Here is a 24633-nt window from a genome sequence, read left to right on the forward strand (position 1 = left end):
AGTATGCTATTCTGAGATATAAGGGCAAGACATTTTTTACAGAATTTGTCACTTCAGAGAGACAAAGATATTCTCGCTGAGAGGAATAACGCTTTGATACACCTGTAGATTGTACCTGCGTGGTCTTTTGTCACATCTAAAATTCCTTTGAGGTCCTCAGGGCAAATTCCTTTTCTGTCTTACAAGGAAATTAACTTTGTATTTTTCACTGAGTGTTCAATAAGAACAACTGTAATAGAATTCTCAGAGCTGTGCAGGTCTAGAGCACTAATAACTGGTTTTACATCAGAATGGTATCAAAACTCTCTGTGAAAAATCTACTAAAAGGGGTTCTCTGTGTGGTTATTGTTTTCATACTGCATTACAATGCCTCTTTGGCCTAATTGTCATTGTATGCCACAGTATAGAAGAGATGGGTATGGCATATTAACTTTAAAAGAGAAGAATAGGAAAATACAGAATTTGAACTATTTTTTGACAGAAGCACTGTAGAACCTCATGCAGACAGAATAATGTCAAACTGAAACAAAGCATATTTATTTCAGCAAACTTCCAGACTAGCAAATATGACTTCTATCAGCGGTCAAAAAGCCTCAAACTGCACTATTGCAGCTGATCCATCATTTCAAATGGAAAGCTTAGACTTCCAGAACTGACTTTCAGAGAAGCAAGTCTTCTTTGCATCCAGTCATTTTTCTCCCTTTTGTATATAATCTCTAGAGACCTGGATACTGCTTTAATGCTCTATAAATAACAATCTGTTTTGCGTGCATTAAACAACATGCAGACCTCACATTCCTAGCAACATCCTTTTCTTAACCACTTTTCTGTGAAGGTCAAGTTTCTCTGCTGTGCTGCTTTGTAATTCTTGTGGATTGGTTGCAAGGAAGGGGACTTTTAGCCACTAGCTCAGGTATCTGTATGTGAAATCATTGCCACTTGTTTTAGCTTCCAAAAAGGAAAAGTGCTTGCAAATGCATCTGTTTCCTTTAGTACTTAAACATACATAAAATTTTGGATTTTTTCTTTTTCATACTGTAATGTTTGTATAAACTGAGGTTATGCCATGTGTTTGCTCTTTTTTAAAGGGTGTGGCTAAACCAAGTAAGCCACTGCCGACTTTGTAACTTTATAGAGAAGACAAGTTTTTCAACACCAAATGCTGGAAGCCCTGATTAATAGAATTGCCTATCTCATTGATATCTAAAGGGAAAGACCCCAGAACTTCAGGAAATAAGTAAAAATTCTGGGAATCAATTTTAAACTAGATTCAATGGCAGCTGAAGGAATCCTGCCCAGCAGGAAGTAAAAATTGTGCAGTGGACTACTTGGGAAAAAGGGGAATGTTTGTTTTTAGAACAAAGGGACATTAAAACTGCGACAAGCATAAGGCTGGCTTTTGCATTATTTTGTCTACCCTAGTAGAGAAAGAGTATGAGCCTGGAGGGTCTGAATGCAGAATTGTATGTAAAGAACACAAATATAGGCTTGTCTTAGATAAGATGCTTATTTAGGTTGGACCAGACACCCTGAAAAATACTTCTTGTCCACAGATGAAGTCGGTAGATATTGCTTCTCTAATTTAAGTAGAAAGTAGTAAGTGATTTTGGTTCTGCATTTGTGTAGTACCATAGCAATAATCAAGGTTAGGTACTATCACTTCAATGGGCTATGATGGTAATAAGAATAAAAAAGACAGGTGTGGATATACAACTGGCTTTTCCAACAGCTTTAGTTATCAGCCTGCTCTGATCAGGAGCCCTTAGAAAGCAGAAGTCAGAGCTGTGGCCTGACTCTCAAAACCCATGCTTGAAGGAGAGAAAACTTGATATGCACTTCATACTTTTGTTACTTCACTTTAAGCACATTCATAACAAAAAGAAAGCAAACTAAATACTTCTAAAACATAAGTCAGATAAGGTAGGGAAAGAATACGCCCTCCAGTCGAGTTTATATGCATAGAATTATCCTTATATCATCATTTCTTGTCATGCATTAAGCATCTATATTGTTAAGACAAGGAAGAAATATACAACAAAAAATATTGGTATATTTCTTGGCAAAAGATCCAGACAATTATCTTCATTACTGAAAAGTTCTTTAGTCTGTTTTTGTTCAAATTGCTTTGGCCTACGATGCAGCTTTGTGGCTTTCTTACCATCTATCTGTTTGTTAGACCATGCTGAGTGAGACCTAAGAACTCATTTTCTCTAAAAAGATCTCTGTAAAGAGCTCTCATGCAGAACTAAAGCGAGCCTTACTTTCGCTACTAATTAATGAGGTTTGTATGGTTGTCTATTGTGCAATTAGTAAAACAGTGTTTATTTGTGGCTTTTTGCTCATTTCAGTAGACAAGTTACTCTTAATTAGTAGAACACTAATACCACCATCATGCCACAACAACAGTCACACAGAAACGCTCAGAAGATGGTATAATTATACATGTTGAGTGCTACATATAGTTAATACTTTCCTATCTTCACTGGTCATTAAGCAAGTATATGAGACAAAGACATACATATAATACACTAGGCCACTTTCTGTCCTGACTGACACTATATGCAATTTCTTTCCAAATATATGAATTGTTTCTTGACTCCAAAACATACATGCTCCTAGTGGAAGGGAAACCTATGTAACTGATCAACATGCTTTTAACAAATTGTCTTGTGATGACGTAATTTACAAGAATTATTAAAATCCACTAGGATTTTTCTGAAGGTAGAGCAGTCATGTTACCTTGATATAATTGGGCAATTTCAACATTATATCCAACATAATATCTGCATTAATTATTGAACTGATCTACCTATGTTGTGCCAAAAACTACAGCCTTATCTCCACAAGATTTTTACAGGAGATAGCTTACGTAACAGTCCTCCTGCCACAGAAGTACCTCTTTGGGAAGAAAAGCAAAGTTTCAGCTTGTGGGGAGCTTACTGGAGAAAAAAGTATAGAATATAATTTAGTGCTAAGTATTCTGATTTCAGAATTTGGTTATATACTTCTCTTGTGTCTCACACACCCCCTTTTGTGCTAGAGTTTGCTTAAAAAATTCCATTTGTTTTCAGATGTGGAGCTGCAGCCCATGACTTGTTAAATACAAAGAGCTATGATGCTGTAACAAGGAAATTCCAAAGAGTCTGGTTTGGCTGTCAGGTTGTTGCCAAGCCATTTCTGTGCTGCTTGAAGACAGAGGCATGCTATTGTAAAACACTCATATTACACATACTTGTAGTACTGCTGACATTTGATTTTGAACAACACTTTTGTTAGAGTTTGGAGGGGCTGTGTAGGACAGCCCTCAGCCCTTCATCATTTGACACAGAGGGTATTGCAAATGCAACTTAATCACTGCAGTAAATATGCACCTGTCTAACAGTGAGTGCTTGAGGCTGAAACATTTGAATGCTTCAGTGTTACTGCAGGCAGCTACTACTTAGAAAATTTTTCAAAGCTGTAAATTACACAAAAGCCAAGCCTGTGTTATCAGATTACATAGTTTCCTCTAATGAATGTATGTCACTACCATGTGCAGCATACCGTATAGATGTCCATACTTTAGTAAGATGATTCTTTCATGATTATTTTTCAAGTACTAGTCAGAGAAGCTTTTTGCTTTGTTGAAGACAGGGAAACTGGGAAGGCACTTAAAATCTGTTTGTCTGAAGGGTTTATGGTGCATCTTTACTGCACATTTGGCGGAGTTTAAACAGTCTTATCACTGTGTCATAAAGCCAGTGAGACCAGTTAGCTCTGTTTGCAATGCTACTTCATCTGGATATGAGAGTTTTGTTTGGCAGTGGAAAGACAAAAGGGCAAGATCTCCAACAGTATCAACAGAATGAAAAAGTTATTCCCATAGCCTCTCATTGGACCACAGATTACAATGACTATCTTTTGTTAGCTAGCACCACAGCTGAGCAAACAGTGAGCAATGTGAATAGTAGGAAATTTTTTATCCTGCAACAGCTTTAACCACTGTTTGGTTCTGCCAGTGCAAGAAAGGAGAATGGTGGAAGAAAACAGTTTTATTTGAAATAAAATTAATCTTTGTGAAGATATATTGATGCCTGCGCTATTAAGCCCATTTCTCTGGTACTGCACATAGTATACATATATTGACTTATGTAAATGTCAGACGTTTACCTATGGTAGGGCAAACCCCACTTTGCAATTAAAAGCTAGCACTGTCAGAACAGGACGGTGAAGTACCTGTGACCTTTATAGTTTCTTATTTTTGAGCAGCCCACTTGATCTTTTTTTATAATTGAAAACAAAACAAAAACAAAAAAAAAATCAAGCAATTGAGACAACTACAGTTAATTACTAACTGTGAGGGTAGCTAAAAATATTTTATATGTATTACTAAACATAAGGGAATTCTGAATTTTCAAAGTTAAGTTTGCGGGTGCAGGCGACTATTCCAAACTGCAGCAAAAAAAAGTCAGAGTTAACATCTCGCTTAAGTGAGTTAATATACATATTATGTGTGGGGGTAATTGCTGGTAGTAGCAGGGATCTCAGAGGTAGGATCTGCACCCCATGACTTTGTAAATATAGAGAGCTACAATACAGTGTTAATAAAACACCTGGCTTTCACTCTTTCTCCTTAAGTCTGACTCAAGCATTGATTTTTATGTGAGGTTTCTTCTTGGCAGATATTCAATAGCATTGAATGTCTGGGACAAATTGCCAGCAACAAAAATCATAGGAGCCAGCCTGAGCTGGTCAAGTGGTGTAACAGCATGAAAAAAATACAACAAAAAGACCCTGCAAGATTTTAGGAAAGAGATTGGCCCAGTTGCCTTTGAAATCATCGAGACTCTTCTGCTGATTTCACTGGAAGGTGATTTTTGTCTAGGAAGAGATCATTAGCAATTATTATTTTTTTTTTTTTTTAAAGTTGCCCAATTATTAAAACTTGCACACTAGGACTCTTTTCTGCCTTTATTCTCCCATTTTTTCCTGATGTCCTAACCTGGCCTAGAGGCTAGCCCAACTTAGTTCTCTATGTCCAATTGTATAATAACGATATACTGTATCTTTTGTCCTTTTTCAGCACAGAGGACTATAAATTTGGGGATTATTTACTTAGAAGTTCTTGTTTTTTATTCCCAACAAACTAGAATTCAGTAGAGATGAACATAACTTTTTATCACAGTTCGAAGTGCTTAGGAGCTAGAGTAAGGATTTGCAATAGTACTACACTAAATACTACTTGGATTGAAACCTTCTGTTGCAAGCAAAAATATTCAAGTTGACGTAAATGTCTTCTGGTGTGCAGTTTAGCACAACACTGCCGTGACTATTCCATTGTTGATTAAAGTGTGAGGTTAGCATTTTTGCTGTTTGAGACAATCATAACTTTTCCCTTTGTCAACATGAAAAATAATAAACATCTTCTTTACTCCAGGAAAGAGCTTATGAATTTATGTCATCTGAAGAATGCAAGCTCCACCAATTTAAACTATTTACATTATTAAAGTGCTACACATGCTAAAGTGCTTTACTGGATTGTACTGTGGTAATTTGCTAACTTTAAGGAATAAGGAAAGTCTCTATTCCCCATCCATCCCAGAGAAGTATCTGTTAAACTACCAGCACTCCTGCTTTTTAACCTCCTTCTGTTCGTTCCTATTCCTCTGTTAGAGAAGTTCTTTAGTCTCAAAGAAAGCAGGAATAAATCAGATCAAAGCCCTTCTTGTCTTGTGACAGTAGACTTAAACTTTGCCACTGTCATAAATCACTACTTGCCTTGATCTGCATCAGTGCTTACTATATGCAAAAGATTACATTCCATTTCAGGAAGAGTTATTATTACAAGAATCGGCACCAAAGTTATGAATGAAATGAGTACAAGGGTAGTTTCTGTACCCTCCTGCTCACTTCACTGTAGCACAGCCTGATTAAAGACAGGTTTAAATGCAAAGAAGAGTGTCTTTATGGATGGTTTTGAAAATTTGTTCTATACTTACATGTTTAAGGGATTTGTTAAATAAGATTAATAATGCTTTAGGTTTCTCTACTAACCCAAGACCATTATAACATGGTTCTTTGTCAGTAGTATAACATCTCAATCCTCCCACTGCTCTATATCATACTGTATAATAAGACCTATCACATAAAAACAAAGCCAAACGACATGACATTTTTTAATCAGTTATATTAATAGTAAAGTCTGGGTGTCACAGACAGGCTACCATAGACATGACTTCAACATTGTAGTTTAGTTTGTATTCATTATTCTGATGAGGAACTAGTCTTAAAATCTTTTGAGCCTTAACAAATTTTAAAATACCAAGCAGATGGGAAAGGGTTACGAACAGAGTTGGTATATAACCCTTCTGCTCCTAAAAAAATTAACCACTGTAAAAGAATTAGGTGAGGCTAGGAGAACTTGTTTGGCTGCAAAGTATCATCAACACTGTCTGGCTTGTTACTTTCCATGCTGGACCCAGACAAGCAAAGATAGATCAAAACTTTCATTAGAACAGGAATGTACACAATTATGCAACAACTTTTATCAGTGACCTGACCTTTTCAGGTTAGTTTTCCCTTCAGCTGAAAAGGCACTAAATGTTTTTAACCTAAGCATTAGTTTAGTTGTGCCATTATATACTCATAGAGGGTTTTCACGTCCTTTACCCTTTGGTTAATTAATGTGGAGTTCTAACAATGGCCTGTGAGTATGGGCAGTTTGAGTGAAAAAGGGAAGCAAAAAAAGCCAACTCTGAGGCTGATCACAGTTTGTTATGAACAGGAGAGATGAATTTATAGTAGTTTCCTTCCCTTCTCACTTCTATAAAAAGTGGATAAACAAAGTATGAACTATAACAATAATTATAGGTTAAACCATGTGTAAATTGGTTCTGATTTTCCCCTCCTGACTCTTACCATTCACTGAGTTATTTGATAACATCAGTTCAGCAAAGTAGTTCAATAGTTCTTCGTTGTCTAAGCAAAACAGATTCAGTCGCTCAGATTAAGGGTACTACACAGATTGTAGGTACCTCATGCAGACTTGTTTTTCTATCTTAACAGTTAGAGTTTTTGATATGACATCCCTTCTAATAAGGTTTCAGTTAACTTATGCTAGATTCATATCCCTCGAATAATACAAAGAATGCTACCCAAGCAATTATGAGGCTACTGATGAAGGGCTTTGTATTTCTTGGAAAAAAGTACTATTTCCTTCATGAACACGAGAGACTTTAAAAGTGGAACTTGCTCATATTGCCACAGTTGTGACCTGGAATGACTGACTTACATGTTAGATGTTTCAAAAATATATCAAAAAGATTTTGCTAAGGTAGGAAAAGAGTATTCTTTACTATCTGTTGGCTCCAGCTCTGTTTAAAGCACAGAAGAAAAAGAAGAGCCAAGTTAAGTGCTAACACTATAGAAGCCTTCATTCTTGTTCACTGCCTTTTGGGACATATATAATTTCACAATGAATTCAGTAGGAATTTTCTATTTGTAGAGTTGTCAGATTGGCCCAAATGTGTTGTTACTGCAGCACAGTAGACAAACTGTCAGAGATAAATTTCTGAGAAAATACATACTTATAAGTGCCACTGGCATAATAGAACTCTAAAATATGCAACACAAATGTGTTAGTCCATACTCTGTTCCATCCTTAAGCAAGATGCCTGCTGAAGGGCCTTCCAGCACTGTTTAGGGAAAGCCCTTGGTTTAAGTAAGTAGTCAAAGTATATCCAGCCTGGGCTCTGCTGAACTGGCAAAGAACACAGTGCAGAGCAGCCCCCTCCAATTCCAGGTAAAGAGGCAATTAGTTCAGACTGAAGTAGCTCAGAAAGAAGATCATGCAGACGTCTTTCAGGTGATCAGAACTAAACCTTTTTCGTTTCATACACCTTGGTTCAACCTTGATTCAACAGTGTATGCAAATTGTGCTGGTTTTGGCTGGGATAGAGTTGATTTTCTTTATAGTAGCTAGTATAGGTCTATGCTTTGGATTTGTGCTGGAAGCAGTGTTGAAAATGCAGGGATGTGTTACTTTTTGCTGAGCAGTACTTATACACAGTCTAAGCATTTTCTGCCTCCCACACCACTCCACCAATGAATAGGCCAACAGTGCACAAGGAGCTAGGAGAGGACACAGCTGACCTCAACTGTCAAGAGGTATATTACATATTATATGACATCATGCTCAGCAATAACACTACTGGGGAGGTTGGCAGGGAGATCACTGCTCTGGCTGGGCATTGGTTAGCTGGTCATGGGCAACTGGTTTTATTTGCATTAATTATCTTTCTTGGTTTTATTTATTATTATGAAATTTTTTAATTAATAAATGTTTTTATCTCAACCCAATGAGTTTTCTCACTTTCACCCTTCCAATTCTCTCCAACATCCCACCAGGGTCAGACAGAAGTGAATGAGTGGCTGTGTGATGGTTAGGTGCTGGCTGGAGTTAAACCACAACACATGTTTAAGTATGCTCTCATTCATTTCAGGAGATTAATGAATCTTTCTAAAACCATACATACACTAGTTAGAGCAAAAGCAAATCAGATTAATAAACTGCCAATTTCAAGTTTCAGAGTTCAAAGGCATTCAATTGCAGAATGTCCAGTAGATGAATGAATTGAAATGTGGCATCATAGAATCACAGAACAGGGTTGGAAAGAACCTGAGGGATCATCTAGTTCCAGCTCCCCTGTCATAGGCAGGGACATCTACTAGACCAGGGTGCTCCAAACCCCATCCAACCTGGCCTTGAGCACTTCCAGGGATGGAGCAGCCACAGCTTCTCTGGGCAACCTGTGCCAGGGCCTCAGCACCCTCACAGGGAAGAATTTGTTCCTAATATCTAATCTAAATCTATCCTCTGACAGTTTAAAGGCATTCCCCCTTTTCCTACCTCCACATGCCCTTGTAGTGATTTCTCCAGATTTCTTGTAGGCCCCTTTTAGGTACTAGAAGATTGTTATAGGTTTTCCCTGGAGCCCTCTCTTCTCCAGGCTGAACAACTCCAGCTCTCTCAGACTCTCTTCATAGGACAGGTGCTCTAGCCCTCTGGCCATCTTTATGGTCCTCCTCTGAAGTTGCTCCAACAGGTCCCCATCCTTTTTATGTTGGGGGCAGCACAGCAGTACTCCAGGTGGGGGAATAGAGGCAGAGAATCACCTCCCTCAACCTGCTGGTTGTGATTGTTTTGATGCAGCCTAGCGTACAGTTGGCTTTCTGGGCTGCAAGTGCACATTGCTGGGTCATGTTGAGGTACATATAGACCAGCACCTCAAGGCTGCTCACAATCCAGACTCTGCCCCTATTTGTGCTTGGGATTGCCCTGACCCGGGTTCAAGACCTTGCATTTGGCTTTGTTGAACTTCATGAGGTTCGGACCTCTCACATTTGTCAAAATCCCTCTGGGTGGCATCCATTCCCTCCAGAATGGTGACTGCACCACACAACTTGGTGTTGCTGGGAAACATGCTGATGGTGTACTCAGTTCCTCTGTTCATGTCACCAACAAAGATGCTAAACAGCGTCGGACACCTGAGGGACACCACTCGCCACCAGTCTCCACTTGGACATCAAGCCGTTGTCCATGACTCTCTGAGTGTGACGATCCAGCCAACTCCTTATCCACTGAGTGGTCCGTCCATCCAATCCACTTTTCCAGTCACTGGGAACTTCAGTGGACTGCCACATTTCACATATGATGGAGACTGGCTTATCCACTTCATCTGCCAGTTCCCTCAGGACCTGCAGATGTACTAAACTTCCCATGATTGCAACTTTTCTATGGTTAACAGTACATAATGTAGGAAAAAATAAGGACACAGCCATGCAGAATCTTTATTTGATAGGCCTGCCAGACCTGCTTTTATAGTATGTAACTTGTATGCGTACTTGTATTGTATGTAACTGTGTATAGCATACTCTTGTGCTCATCCAAAGGCCGAAGTAGAAAGTAGCACAAATACTGCACACTCAGAATTGATTTGCACAAGCATTTTTACTCTTCCTGTAAGCATAGGAGGAATTTAGTCAGTAATTCTAGGCATTATGTTACTAGGTGCTGCCTAAAACTCTGTGTTGCTGTGGTCCAAATTAGAATTAGTAATAAGCAGACACTATTTAATGAACAGCCTGAAAATCATTCTCTGACACTGCCTAGGGAGCTAAATGAAGGAAGTGTGTACTTTCACAGCTTCACCTTTAAAAAAAGGGGTCTATACTTCAGCAGAAAACTGGAAGGTAGTTGTGGTGATAATGGAATAAAACACAATAAAGAACAAAACCTTATGATTACACATGATTTTTATAAGATCTGTATACCAAATATACAATATTATAAATATCATTTTTGTTTGAGTAGCTAAATTATATTTTCATATGCCACACTTTGCTACGTAAGCAGACTGCTTTATGATAAGTACTTACAGACCAGCTCTTCTTGTTAATGACTGTTGGTAAATGCCAGTTCTGAGCATATTTAGCTTAATGAACTGTACATATAGAATATGTAACCTGGAAAAAAAAAATGGATGACTGTCTTGAGAATTATTTCACTGCATGTTTCTTTAGTTACAAAATGACTATAATAATAGTCTTTCTTTCAGTACTCAGTCTCCAGCAAGTCATGTTTTGATACAACAATGTATGTGTTTAAATTCTGTACAACTAAGAGCTGTTAGTTTTGTTGTTTGCTGGAGGTTTTTTGCTGTTTTGTTGTCTGCTTGGGGGTATTTTGTTTTTAAAAAAAATGAATATGAAACACTCCTATCAGGAGACAAATGTGGTATTCTAAATTAAATTGTGCCCACTGTGTAATTTCTAAATGAAGGGTCCTCTCTAGAATCTGAGCTTGTTAAAAGAAATTTTAATTCCTGACAGTGTAGCTATGGTAATACCATCACTAGAACTAACACGAATCTTAGTTTCATTCAGCCCATGTGAAATTTATATAAATGAATGCATCAAAAGACATTTAGGATATTTAAAATTATGATGAACTTGAACTAACAATTGTGAGACAACCTTCTTTGATAATTTTCATTGTAACTGTTTACAACTACTTCTGTATGGACTTTTTAAATTGCCCTTGTCTTGCTTATTATAAAATGGTTGTGTGCTATAGTCACAAAGTCCATGATAACTGGAATTAAACCAGATGCTAAAGAGTGCTAATATTGCATTCTTACTTTTAGTAGTGATTATTAAACAATGATTCTTTTTTTATGTATTCATTTTTACAGATGACTAGTAAATTAACTGAATTTGCTTATTATAATTCCTTTTACTGATTTCAGTGGTAAATATTCCCTTATTTTTTCTAAGCTCTTTAATAGCTGTCATACATCTCAAAAGGTGCAATTTTGCATTTAATAGCATAAAAAGGTGCTCCTTTTAACAGTGTGATCTCTGCATGTCTTTTTTTTTTTTTTTAATTACTTTGTCATGCTAGCTTAGCATATCTCACATACTGAGATTGAAAGTCAGAGAGGTAGTGGCTTTTCAGCTTACCACCACTCATTAGCTGGCTCATTCATCTCCAGAAACAAGTGGTGGCCTCCTTTCAACATAGCTTCATGCAATGTGGCCCAGTCAGTGATCCACTAACCATCTCTGAGCTAAGTCACATGGAACAGCCAGGTCACAAAGCAGAGCTACACTGTGTTGTACTAAAAGGTGAGTTATACAGTGAGGGGTCCATTCTTGAGATGGCAGTGCTAAGCTATAATCTGGCACTTTAGCCTTTTCCAAAGTAATGTGACCTGATTATCCCTGTTCCTTTCCTCTTCCCATACACTGAGCCACAATTCTGAATGTGACATGTCTTATGTCAGAAAAGAGAAATTTAACTGTGTGCACTTAATTTGAAAAAGCTTCACAAGGATACATTTTAATTATCAAGTGTGTACTCTGCATATGGATTGCCCAAGTTGTACTCACATTATATAATAAAAACAAAGATTCAGAATATACTCATGGCATTTTTGGTATGTGGAAAATTCATTATTTGAATTATTGTTGACTAAACTCTGGACTGTTTTGTACAGAAGTCTATGGAAAATAGCCATGCTACATATTCATTATGCAAACTACAGAGATATAGCAGCATAAATAAATTTGCTTAGCTATTTCATTCCACAATTTCAACAAGTTGTACTAGCCATATACAAGCTTCTCCAGTTGTTCCCCAAACTGCTTTAACACAAGGAACTTATTAGAAGCTCAAGTCTAGAAAAAACAACATACAATACCCTGTTGTTCACACTGATGAAATGCCTCCATTTACACTTCTAAATGAAAATTACTACTGTAAATGTGTATCATCTCAGTCTTAAAAATCTATCACACTAAAATCTAAAATCTGTCCTTTACAATCTACTATTTACAACCCCTTCCAAGCACTCTGAACAGAAGAAATAGCTGGAGTTGTAAACTCCTGTTATTCAGCAGCATCTTACGCAATTCACCTTTATAACTTCCTGCCATTTTCATTTAACCTTTGATTTCACCACTGGAATATTTTCTGTAATAGCAGCCAAAGCAAACAGCACCAGAGCACTAGAATCCTTTCCCATATAAGCTTAAATTTAATTCACAGAAACACACAGGGTTTGTCTTTTTTTCCTTTTTCTTTCTATTTTTTTGTTAATGAAGTTTGTTTCCACTTGCCTATCAAGACCTATCATATCTTACTAAGGATGCCAAAATATGAAGCCTCAGCTAAGAACAGTATTATTTCTTTTAGCCTGCTTTGTGGTCTAGTTCGAACTAGATGATCTTCCAGGCTCCTTCCAACCCAAACCAGTCTGTAATTCTACAATGCTGCATTTCAGTTCATCCATCACTGGGTTTTTTTAATTTTTATTTTTTCATTTCTAGGCTGCTCCAATGCACTATGAGGTCTAAATAGAATTACTTCTTCTGCAGCCATTTTTAGATCAGGAAATAGTTTTATTTACCTACTAACCCTGCTTTTTGGTAGTAGGCTGTTACAGAGCAGCTCTCTAAAAGAAGCTTCTAAACTTGACAGCATCAGGAAGATTCTTGTAGGAGCCACAAGGTTTGTAGCTCTTTTCCTGAAAAATTAACATCCACCTCATTCATAGGATGATGTGGGGAAAATTTGACAGAATTTGCTTCATCAGGTATCTATTTCTATAAGACATTCTACCAAAAATGTACACAGGATTTGAGCTTGTATTGATGATTGGTAGTAAAAAAGGATGATTCTGAATTATTCAGAATTTCAAAGGCTATAATTTAAATAGGATGATGGAAGCTGCATGGACACCTTGGTGTTCAACAGAAGAAATCAGAAATCATAGTTTGAATATAGATATTTGTGTATAGATATTGGCTTGTATAGAATTATTGCTTGTGCTTTGCTTGCCTACCACAAGTGAATCTGTCTGCAACAAAAAAAGATTAAGGAGTTGCCAACCATGCAAATCTGGGACCTGAATCATCCCAAATATAATATAAAATAATTCAATGCAGAGAACTCAGGGGCAGGGGAGGAAAAGGCTGTGTAAATACAGGCCTGGAATAGAAGCCCCCAAATGAAATTTTAAAAGAAAATCAATCAGTATACAAAGTTTATTTACGTTTTGAGGAAACAGAAAGTAAATTTAAAACAGCATTGAAAGAATCTAAAGAAGGAGAACCATGAATTTAAATTTGATGAGGAAAATTATATATGTCCAGTCCTTGATTGAAATACAGCATTTCTCTCCAGGTGTAATGTTCCCTGATATAACTGCTTGAGGCTGTTTTACGTGGGATTTATAAAACAGCTATGAATTTTGTCATACTACACTATAGTAAGTTCAAAGTTAACTGACAGCTAAGAAATGCCTTCTTGTTGTTTCTGCCCTTTATTTAAGCTTTCCTAGTTTAAATATAATTTTAATGTTATTTTTATATACTAAATCTAGTCCTGTTGATAGCTGGTACGGTTTTCCACAGTGGAATTCCCCTTCCTCACAGATGAAGAATATAGGATTTCCCATTTTCTTTCTGCGGATTTCCTGATTATCTGGTGATTCCAGATGTCTAAGCAAAAGCAGAAATTGGAAGTGCTTTATTTTGGGCACGAAGCCAGTATGTTTTTCCAAATTTAGACAATAACTTTTTGGCCTCTGTTCTGATTATAAGTGGTCACTAATTGTAAGAGTCAAAGTTGCTTTACTGTTTATCAAAACAATGAGACTTAGATTCAGTGAGAATTAGAATTCATTAAGGTTTTTCAGAACTCATTTCTGATTTGTTAAAAGTGATGATGGCTTGAAACTTGTTTTTCACTCATGACTAATAGTTTTGGTGAGTTGTGAACTGACTGTTTATTTGGGCAAATATGAAGTAGAGTACACTAAGGAAGAGATTGTATCCATGTTAAAAACACAGAATTGTATGTATCTATATGCAATCCTGTAATTAAGACTGTCTCAGTACATTTGTAAGCAGTAGGAAACATTCATTTCTGCCTTTGCTGACCTATAGTGTTTGAATGAAATCTTACTGCTCTAGTGTTCACGTTATGGACTTTTTTCTAGGAAAACTCATGCTACTGAGAGGTGCTAAGGCTACCATATTTTTGCTGAATACCCCTGTTGTTGATGAACACTACTAGACAATATTAAATATATATACCAGAAGTCCTTTTAGAAGGATTTGTACTATTAGAATGAAGCATTTTGATATAACGAATCAGTTTCATAGTTCAGAAGTCAATTTTTTATCATTCAGAGCAGCCAGTCTGACAAACGCCCATCTTTGACAAAGGTGAATTGTCATTGAAAACTATCCAAGTGCTTCTTCCTAAAAATTTTGTTAATGATTCTTAGAAGGAACAAGGTCTCCGGAACAAAAATTAGTGGTAATCTTATAAACATAGCAGGATGACTGTGAGCTACAATTAAAGATTTAAGAATAACTTTGCTCTTGTTATATTTATATGCCATTGCATCTGGCAAGCCTTGAAAGTGTACCAATTTTGTCCAAGACTTGTTTTATCTCTGAAGATAAAAGTGTTGCATCTCACTTGGAGCCCTGCAGACATGGATGGGTGTGCTTTTCTGTCCTGTCACTGTAATGTTCATTTCATTTCTGTCTTACTTTTTAAAGAAACTGCAATGTGGAAAAAAAAAAAGAGAATATAATTCCACTGGCACAACTTGAACAGGCAACTGACCTCACTATTCTATAGCCAACAAAACTAAAGACTCTGTGATGGAAAGAAAACCCCTAGAGGTCAGTATAGTCATAGTAACATTAGCACAGAGAAATATAAGTAACATTGAGAATAAAATAAAGCAACTATAGAAAGGAGTTTGTGTTTAGATTATAGTCTGTCCTTAGGTGACCCCGCTAAACCCATGTTGAATGTTACTAATAATTCTTGGAATTACAAGCCATCATTGTACATCAGGACACAACGTCAAATAGAACTGGATCTCTGAGAGTTCTTCTTTGTAGCAAAGAGGCAGGAAAGGAATGACTTGATTAGCTTGGGGTGGAGTGCCTCCAAAAACAGGCTGGCTGGTGCAGCGAGCAGTGAAGAGCATGCCAGCTCGTGTAAGGTATTAAGGATAGTATGGAGGGAGTCATCAGCTGAGGTGAAAACAAGCTTGCTATGGACATGGAAACTAACCAGAAAATAAGCTAAAAAGAAACTCTGCTTGTCATAGCGACTTAGACAGGGTGACAGAGCTTGCTATACATAATGAACCTGCTATTCGTATTAAATGGTTGAAGCCTTTATAGTAGTGACAGCTACAGAGCAAGACACTGTGTTTTGTCTATGTATTGCAAACACTGTCTCACAAGAAGCTTTCTCATACACTAAATGGAAACAGATCACTTGGAAACTCATTCTGAAAGACTAGGGCAAAATGCATTCCTAATATTCATAACAAATGCTACAGCAAGGTTAAAGTAAGCATTAGATGATATAGCTAAACCGAAAATATATTTCATAGTATAAACTAAATTGTTCAGAATATTTCACTTTAATTTGTAAACATTCTACAATACATATGGTTGGGAAGCAGTTTACATATGGCTGTGCTCTGATCTTGCAAATGTTGGTGGAACCAAAGCCTGTAATGCCTACATTCAGTAACTGTATTAAAACCCAAATGAATTCACTACCTACCAATTCACTATGACATGAAACAGGAGCAACTTTGCAAATGTCATTTGCAAAGTATCTAATTATGCAGCAGATGATTTGGCCGCCTGGTTTTTACACGGTTCCACAACATAGTTGTATTTGTCCCCATGGGAATGTGCTATAATTTGCCAGCCAAGAGAACAAAGCATGGGGCATAAAGGTACTGGGACTTCCCTATTCTCATGTTCATGCTTTGCAGACTATGTAATATTCATATTAAGCAGATTTTCCAAAGTATGTTCAAAGTATTTAGCAGGTGTGTTCTTTATCAACAAAGTGAAAGCTAATTTTTTGTGGCAGTGACTTAGTGACAGAATACACAGGCATTTAGTGCTTGATTCAATTGCCTCAGCAAAATTCTTTCATGTCATTTCAGACACTGGAGAGTTTCCATAAGCTTGTCAGATATGATACCCCAAGAAAACAAGGAAAGCTTGTGCCTTTAGCATTTGTGTATGAATGCCATGTGGGAAGGAGTAGGGCATCTCAAATGTCACTAGATGCCTGTGTTTAGGCAACTGAATCAAACTTTCAATGTTCATATGTTCCCTTAACACTGATGGTCACTGGCAGAGTATGAAATAATTCATTTTAACCCTTTTGTTAGTAGTGACACAGTCTCACCTCATTACAGTAGTGCTGTGTTATCTTCATAGGTTTTCAACACAACTTTTGAACACAAGGAAAATTCCAAAACAAATTGTATAAGACCTTAGATAACAATGGCTTCAAAAGAGGGTATTAATCAAGACCTAGCCCCTGATGCCTGAATAACTTTCAAAAGGAGACAAACAGTGTTTGTTTTGCTTTTATTTCTCAGATCAGACTGTCCAAACTGAACTTAAGCCCGGGGCAAAATGAGCTTAGAAAAAAGTTGAAGCTGAGTTTAAAGAAAAGAAAATAAGAAAGAATAAAAAAAAAGGGAGGGAGGGAGGGATAGAGGGAGGGAGGGAGGGAAGGAAGGAGGGAAGGAGAGAGGGAGGGAGGGAAGGAGGGAGGGAGGGAAGGAGAGAGGGAGGGAGGGAAGGAGGGAGGGAAGGAGGGAAGGAGGGAGGGAGGGAAGGAAGGAGGGAAGGAGAGAGGGAGGGAGGGAAGGAGAGAGTGAGGGAGGGAAGGAGGGAGGGAGGGAAGGAAGGGAATGAAGGAGGGAAGGAGGGAGGGAGGGACAGAAAGGGGGAGGAGGGAAGGAAGGAAGGAAGGAAGGAAGAAGGAAGGAAGGAAGGAAGGAAGGAAGGAAGGAAGGAAGGAAGGAAGGAAGGAAGGAAGGAAGGAAGGAAGGAAGGAAGGAAGGAAGGAAGGAAGGAAGGAAGGAAGGAAGGAAGGAAGGAAGGAAGGAAGGAAGGGAGGGAGGGAGGGAGGGAGGGAGGGAGGCAGGAAGGAAGGAAGGAAGGAAAACAGAAGGTCTGTAATACAGTCAAAAAGAGTAAGAAGGGCCACACCAGATCTCATCTGAGCTTTACAATGGTGTAATGATCCTGACTTCTAGAGGACTGTGTTGGTGTAATTGAGGGCAGAACTGGTCCAGTGAGTGATAATGGAAAAGGTACTAAATGTACAGCAGAAAAATTTTTGAAATTTAAAATTTTAAAATAACCTGATATCCATTGTTGGAAACATACTTGAAAGGAAATTCTTGGTATTCAGAAATTCATTCTCCTCTTTCTCATTTTTTTGACTGAAATAAGTAATTTGTTTATGACAAGACAATTGTTTCAACAGTACTTCAATATGGTATTAAGAGATGATCAACATGTGAACTTGGAAAAAACAGCTAGAAAGAAGGGAAATATTATTAAATTGAAATATTATTTAGTATGGGTAGAAATATTTTTGGAGAACAGGTGTTATCAATGAAACTGAAAAAGGTCATTAATGATTCCATTAATTTCCTGATATCTATTTATTTTATACTATACCAACAGATGTTAGTTCTGAGTATTACGTGAACCATTTGATTGAAAAAGTTGTATATGTTGTCCTTTCATACGTAAAGAGCTATAAGTGTCAGCAGGATTTCTATATATTCATGTGATAGAAAATAATGTGCTGTAATAGCATGCTAAAGAGGATATCTCAGCAGAGTAATTTACCTTTTTTTGCCAACAGAGGCCACTTTCCAGGTGCAGGCATTTATGCAGTGCTTATTATTTTAGGTCCTCTAGCAGGGTTATTTGGTAAAATGGAATGAAAGAAAGACATTGTTTAAAAGTTTAAATTCTTCTTTTGGTTTTTCAGTTAAGAAAGAGTCCAGAAGATCTTTGTAAATGTCTGCCAGTAAATTGGTGCTATACATATTAGCTAATATACTATAGGGTGCACTCTGAGAATTTATTTATACAAAATAAAAATATATGTATTATATTGACAATGTAATACACATATTTGAAAAGAATCTCAAATTTCTCACTGGCTTTTATAAATAATAGAAAGAGCTGTCTTCTTCTTGTGTCTCAAAAAAAACACAAATCCATTTTTTTCTGAGAGCTAGCATTATGTTGGTTCTGCTGTGTCCTGGGTTCAGCAGCAGCAGTCATTTTTTCTTCTTAGTAGCTGATGCAGTGCTGTGGTTTTGACTTTCAGCCTGGGAACAGCGCTGATAGCACCGATGTTTTTAGTTGCTGCTCAAATGTTTAGTCTGACCAAAGACTTTGTGAGTTTCATGCTCTGCCAGGGAGGAGGGGAGGCCAGGAGGAAGAAGAGACAGGACACCTGACCCAAACTAGCCAAAGAGGTATTCCGTACCACAGCACGTTATGCCCAGGATGTAAACTGGGGGCAGTTATCCGGAAGGGTGAGATCACTGCTTGGTCGGGCTGGCTATTACCGGTTGGAGGGTGGTGAGCAGCTGTATTCTCTTCCCTTGTTATTTCCCTTACCATTACTATTGATGGTAGCAGTAGTGGTTTGTGTTATACCTTAGTTACTGGACTGCTCTTATCTAAACCCGTGAGAGTTACATTCTTTCGATTCTCCTCCACATCTGTCTGGGAGCGGGGGAAGGAAAGTGGGGAGAGTGACAGAGTGTGATTTATGGCTGAGCTTAAACCACAACATGCTGTCTTTATTTTCCTCATAATTATTACTCTGGATTATATTTTTAGGTATATTTTATTATAATTGCTTTGTTCTATTAGGAGAGGATTTAGAGTAAAGCACACAAAACCAAAGGCAATAGAAAGTGATTTCAATGAACTATAAACTTCAATTTATACATAGGTCTATCTGGCAAAAGCAGAAGCCAACCTGCTGTTGATATGGCGACACGAAAAACTGCTCCAGGCAGTAGAGTCTGCATCCCCACTATTTAGATCCTGATTTTTCCCATATGATTTTTTCTTTACAAGAAGCCCATCTTTGTAGCAGGTCTCTGCTTATAGAAATTTAGGTATGATCTGATTTCTCTCTCATATTTGTTCATGGGTAGCCTGTAAGCCTGCAAACTTACAGGACAGACACATTTGAAGTTGTTTACTTTCCCAACTAGCTTCAGAATGCATTTTTCTTCACAGCTATGTGAATACAGTTTTCCATATATGTGATTCTTACAGAAATCCCTTTCTCCTCTGTGAGTCTCTCATATGTTTTGCCTTTATTATTTTGCAAGAGGTTTGCCCTCAAGAGAAGTAAATTGACTGAAAACAGATCAACTGAAACCAGATGTATGAAAATTTGGTTTGTTGCTTGCCCCTGTGAAGGTCAGTGACAATCATAGTGCTTGGGAGAGTAGATTCCCAGGCAGGCCATTGGGTGATATTTCTTCCGTGCACTTCTTTCCCACAGTTTATGATGCTGATTCAAAGCCCACAGAATCACTGGAAACATTGCAGTTATCTCCTCCATGTCTTAGGTCAAGTCTTTCGAGTTTCAAAGCAAAACCATTTCTGGCTAGTACAGGTTATTTCATTAGAACACTTGTGTTTCTTGTAAATTGTGAGGGTATTTTATTGTTTCATACAGCATGATCTAGCAAACAAGTGACAGTGGAAATGTGCCAGGAAGATCTTCAGAACTACCTGCTGCTCCTGCTGGTTTTGCTGAGCCTGTGACCCTCAGCTGTGACAAGGAGACATCTGACTGCCTCCTGCTCTGTTTATCCATACCATTTCTTCTGCTTTCATCCCACTTGTTCTTAGATAATATAAAAACTATGAAGTCTTCATAATTTAGAATTTGTGCTTGTTGGGGTTTTCCTGTAATTTCTGTAGTACTGCTCTAGCATCAGTATAGCATTAGATATGTTGGGCAGGCTCCCATTTTTTTGTTGTTTGTCTGGATCTACATTGTGGAAAATTGGCAAATCTGACAGGAAGAGGCACTTTTCTCTCCCTCTTCTCATCATGCTGTTAAGACATAAACAGGAGAATTTCATGCTGATGCTGATGCTGATGCTGTTAAGACATAAACAGGAGAATTTCAGAAAACTTCTACTGGGGATTTTTCAAGTCGCTTTACTGTAAAGGTACTGGCAGAAGAAAAAGGAAGAAAGCAAGTCAGGAGAATTTTGTTTACCCTCAGATACAGATATGTTTAATCCAAATGCATGTTCGTGTTGTTAGTTTGCACTAACCACTTTTCCTTTAGAGAGGAAAGACAGAACTCTTCCCTGAGCACAAATGAAATAGTTGTTTTGAATAACATCTATTTAGTGATACAGCTATTGTAGCCATGATGCTGTCAGAATATGTGGCAGGGCAAAATTTCTAGGTAAGGTGGTATCTTTTATTAGATTGGTTGGTCTAGCTAGTTAGTAGAGAGAAAAAGTACTCAAACTCATGGGCACACAAGCTTTCCTCCAGATTTGAAAATACAGTCTTACTTGTGTATCCAGGTATCTGAGAACTGCGCTTTGGCCACACTGATGTAGTCCTTGAACTTTAGAATATTTATATTTCCCCTACCTCTGCTGTTTAATTTTCAGTCTGTGACTGGTTCTGAAGCACTATATAGGTTTCCTCGCTGAAAGACAGGCTTTACTATCTTATGTAGTCAAAATAAAGCCCTGACATGGCAGTACAGCCACTTGAGCATGCGCAGTCCAACTTTTTGTTTGCTGAATTTCTTGGGACTTCTGCAGAGTTCAGTGGTGTTAGAAACACCTTCTTCTCAGATGCAGTGTGTTCTTTTAATAGGTTCAGGGAGAAAATTCCTCGCTTTTCATTTTTTAATATGCTGTGTAGATATTTATCTGGACAGAAAATTCAGGGGTTTGGAGAGGGCACATTGTTCAGCTCAGAATGGTGGGGTGTTTAGACAGATTAATAATATAGGTGAGCAGAATGGTTCCCTCATTCCCTGAACTGGATGGTGCTGTGATTTTTCCCTTGACACATTGTTTTCTGTAATCTGTTTTGTTTTATACATGTTTTAAAGGTAGAAGTTGTCCACACTGGCTCAAAATCTCAAAAGTAATAGTTATGCTGTTACAGTGACTGCTATCCACTTGGCTGCAGATCATCTAAGAGAGAGAACAGGTGAGGGTGCACAATACACAAGATTCTTGAACTTGCTATTCCTTAGGTTCTCTTAGAGTAGAAGAAACATTACAGCTCTGTTTTTTTTTTTTGAAAGGAAACTTAATTGCTTGTTCTTGTTCTTGTTTTTCCAATGTTTGTAGGAGCTCTCCCAGAGGAAAAGCATGGATTGTATCAAACTCCATCTGACCCAGCTGTGATAACCATCTTGCAGAAACTCACGGCACAGAACAAGAGTTAGGGACTAAGACCTTAGGGAATGCACTTGAAATGCTGCCAGTTTATGCAGTTGCCTCCCACCCCTAAATTAAACTACAATCTTGTCAATCAAGAAGCTGGATAGTACAGCAGCACAGTAAAATGTGATCCAGAAAAGAAGTGTTACCGTGGTAAGAAACTGATAAATCTACATTAGAATATTTGTTTTGCACAGGGCAGTAATTCTTTTTGCTTACTTTATAGCAATGCTTTTACACAGGAACAGAGAGACAAATGACAGCTTTTGAGTCATCTAAACTAGTCCTCCAAAACACTAATTCTGAAGACCTGAAGAAAGGTGAAAGCACTGTACTCTAACATTTGGATATTGTTTCCCACCAGAGGATGGAATGAGTTGTAGGGAAGACACCTGTTCTCTTGGGCTGAAAGACGGTTCTGAGTGTTAAAGACAAGAGACACAAGCCTCCTCCTTTCAAAAATTTATTTTCTTTGAAAAAAAACTCAAGAACCCGAAAAACTCTCAAACCAACCAACTAAAACCCAACCCTTTTTATATTTAATAGTGAAATAATGTTTCAAAAATCCAGAAAGTATCCAAGTGCCTATTATTCTAGGTTCTGGGGGAATAAAGCAGGGCTTTAAAAGACTCCTTTTAAAGAACTCCAAAATTATTATGAAAGTCTTCACTGTCACTGTTTTCTGATGCTGAAAAGGAACTAGAATGTAGCTGCTTCACAGAAGTCTGAAATCCCTTATTTGGGTAGGCCTTGAACAGATCTGGAGTCTTAGTTCGCACCTATTAAAAAAATTGAGAGAAGAGTTAGAAATTTGACAAAGATAGAAGCTTGTAAGGTTTTCAGGATTTCCTATATGCAATTGAAGCAGGAAAGAAATGTCAGTTCCCATTTTCCACAGTGAGTAGGAAGCAAAGTTACCCTTCTCTTCTTTGATGTTTAAATTAGCTGTATCCTTTGAACTAGTTCTTGTTCAGGTTGCCCTTCATTTCAAAAAATTAGTTATTCCTTTGTAAATTCAATTCAAATCTAGAATATATTCTGTTCAATGCAAATTTATAATTAGAAAAAAGGTCATCTTCACTAGATAGATTATAACAGTCTCTGAGTTCTCTTTTAAAGAAGAAAAAGAAAGCAAAATAATAATAATATAATGTCTGCTTTTATTTTTTCTATAATAGATTTTAATAAAATTAATTGTAAGGTAATGAATCATTCCATTGGTAGGAGAAAAGAGATACGAGTTTAAAATTGGTACATGAGGAAATTGATAGCAGCCCTCAGTTCTCTTTATTATCTAAACAGAGAATCAAATTTTTATGCTAGGACATTTTAGATCTCGAAGTGCCATGTGAAAAGTGAAAATTTTCACTCATTTAATGGAAGAAATGTAGGACATTGCATGTGATTTTGGTGTCTGGATATCTTCTTGCTCACCCTTGTGAAGAATAGACAGATAGGCACAGTTCTCTTAAGCTAAACCAGGTTGCAACTGAAGTAGGTGAAGTTGAACCTGTTTGCAATGAGTTCTTGTCCTGTGTATTCCCAGGTAATGGGAAAGCTGACAGAATCAGGCATATTTGCCTTTGATATCTGGTGAATGTCAAGAACAGTTCAAAAAAACCCCAAATAACTAAACAAACCACAAAACACACACACAAAAAAACAAAACACCAAAACCACCAAATTCTTTACTGAATGGAAAAATCAAGGTTCTTTTATAAAAGCAATAAGGTGATTATGAGAAAAAATATGATCTAAATAGACTGTAAGAATTCTCTATCTAAGTTTCAATATCTTAGAACTAACCCAGACAATGAAATAAACGTGAATTGCATTGGTTGTTTTTCAATAAAAATGGGCATCAAACTAAAGTAGCCTCAACACAGGCTCCTATTTTTGTAAGGCAAAGGCCTAAAAAGACCTACAGCATGACAGCATAAGCAGTGTGAATTTTAAACTTATATTTGTGCATTGTAATTAAACAATATGAACTCAGAAATCTTATATCCCAAGTCCTGGGCTCACTAAAGGATATAGGGACAACTTAAAGGAAGCTGTGAAGTATAAAACTTAAAGGAGAGGTGGTCATATTACCCATAAGTTTTCATTTTGTATCTGAAATTCAGTACTTACTTTGAGTTGGCAAAAACTATCAGTGATTAGCTGAACCAGCCACCAATTTTGAGACGTTGATGATGGTGAGAAAGGGTTAAATGTGTTCTTCTGATTTATAAAGACCGATGATGCCTCACCCAATCCAAACATAAGGAAGATACAAGTGAAGAGGAGAAAAGAAGAAACTTGGTGTGTTTTCTCTGAGACGGGAGCCTTACGAACATTTAAGTCTGGCAAATGTTAACTGGTTTATGAACAAAGACAAGGCCTAGGAAAGAGCAAAGCGTTGACTATAATACATTCAGTATGGATTGAATTTATGAAGACGTAGCTATTTCTCATTGATTTTAATGGCATTTAAACAAGTGCTTAAATGTTTTCTTTAACAGTGGTAATTTTCTAAGGCAGTTGCTTTGGTTCCTGTACTTTAGGAACAGGAGATGAAGAAGTACATTTTTGATGGAAAACATTAGCTCACATGAAAACAAAAACCAGATTTCCCCATGACACTCAGAGAAAGGCTTAAGTACTGATTTTATTAACATTTGCTCCAGGAGTTCTGGGTTGCATTTTTTAAGGTTGCCTTGGCCTGGAGAAGCAGTAACACTTGCTGGAGAAGCAGTAGCATTTGCTGGAGTTATGACTGGGTTGT

The 24633-nt window shown here is 37.4% G+C and overlaps 1 long non-coding RNA gene across 1 annotated transcript in view; it reads left to right on the forward strand.

Annotated features, from left to right (window-relative positions):
• Positions 1-24633, forward strand: part of LOC136004932 (uncharacterized) — an 85049-nt gene that overhangs the window by 53799 nt on the left and 6617 nt on the right. Inside the window, exon 2 of the long non-coding RNA XR_010608619.1 lies at positions 21774-22019. This is a non-coding gene — a long non-coding RNA (uncharacterized LOC136004932). The remainder of the gene's footprint in view (positions 1-21773; positions 22020-24633) is intronic.

Source organism: Lathamus discolor, chromosome Z (assembly GCF_037157495.1).
Source record: "Lathamus discolor isolate bLatDis1 chromosome Z, bLatDis1.hap1, whole genome shotgun sequence".
Classification (NCBI taxonomy): domain Eukaryota; kingdom Metazoa; phylum Chordata; class Aves; order Psittaciformes; family Psittacidae; genus Lathamus; species Lathamus discolor.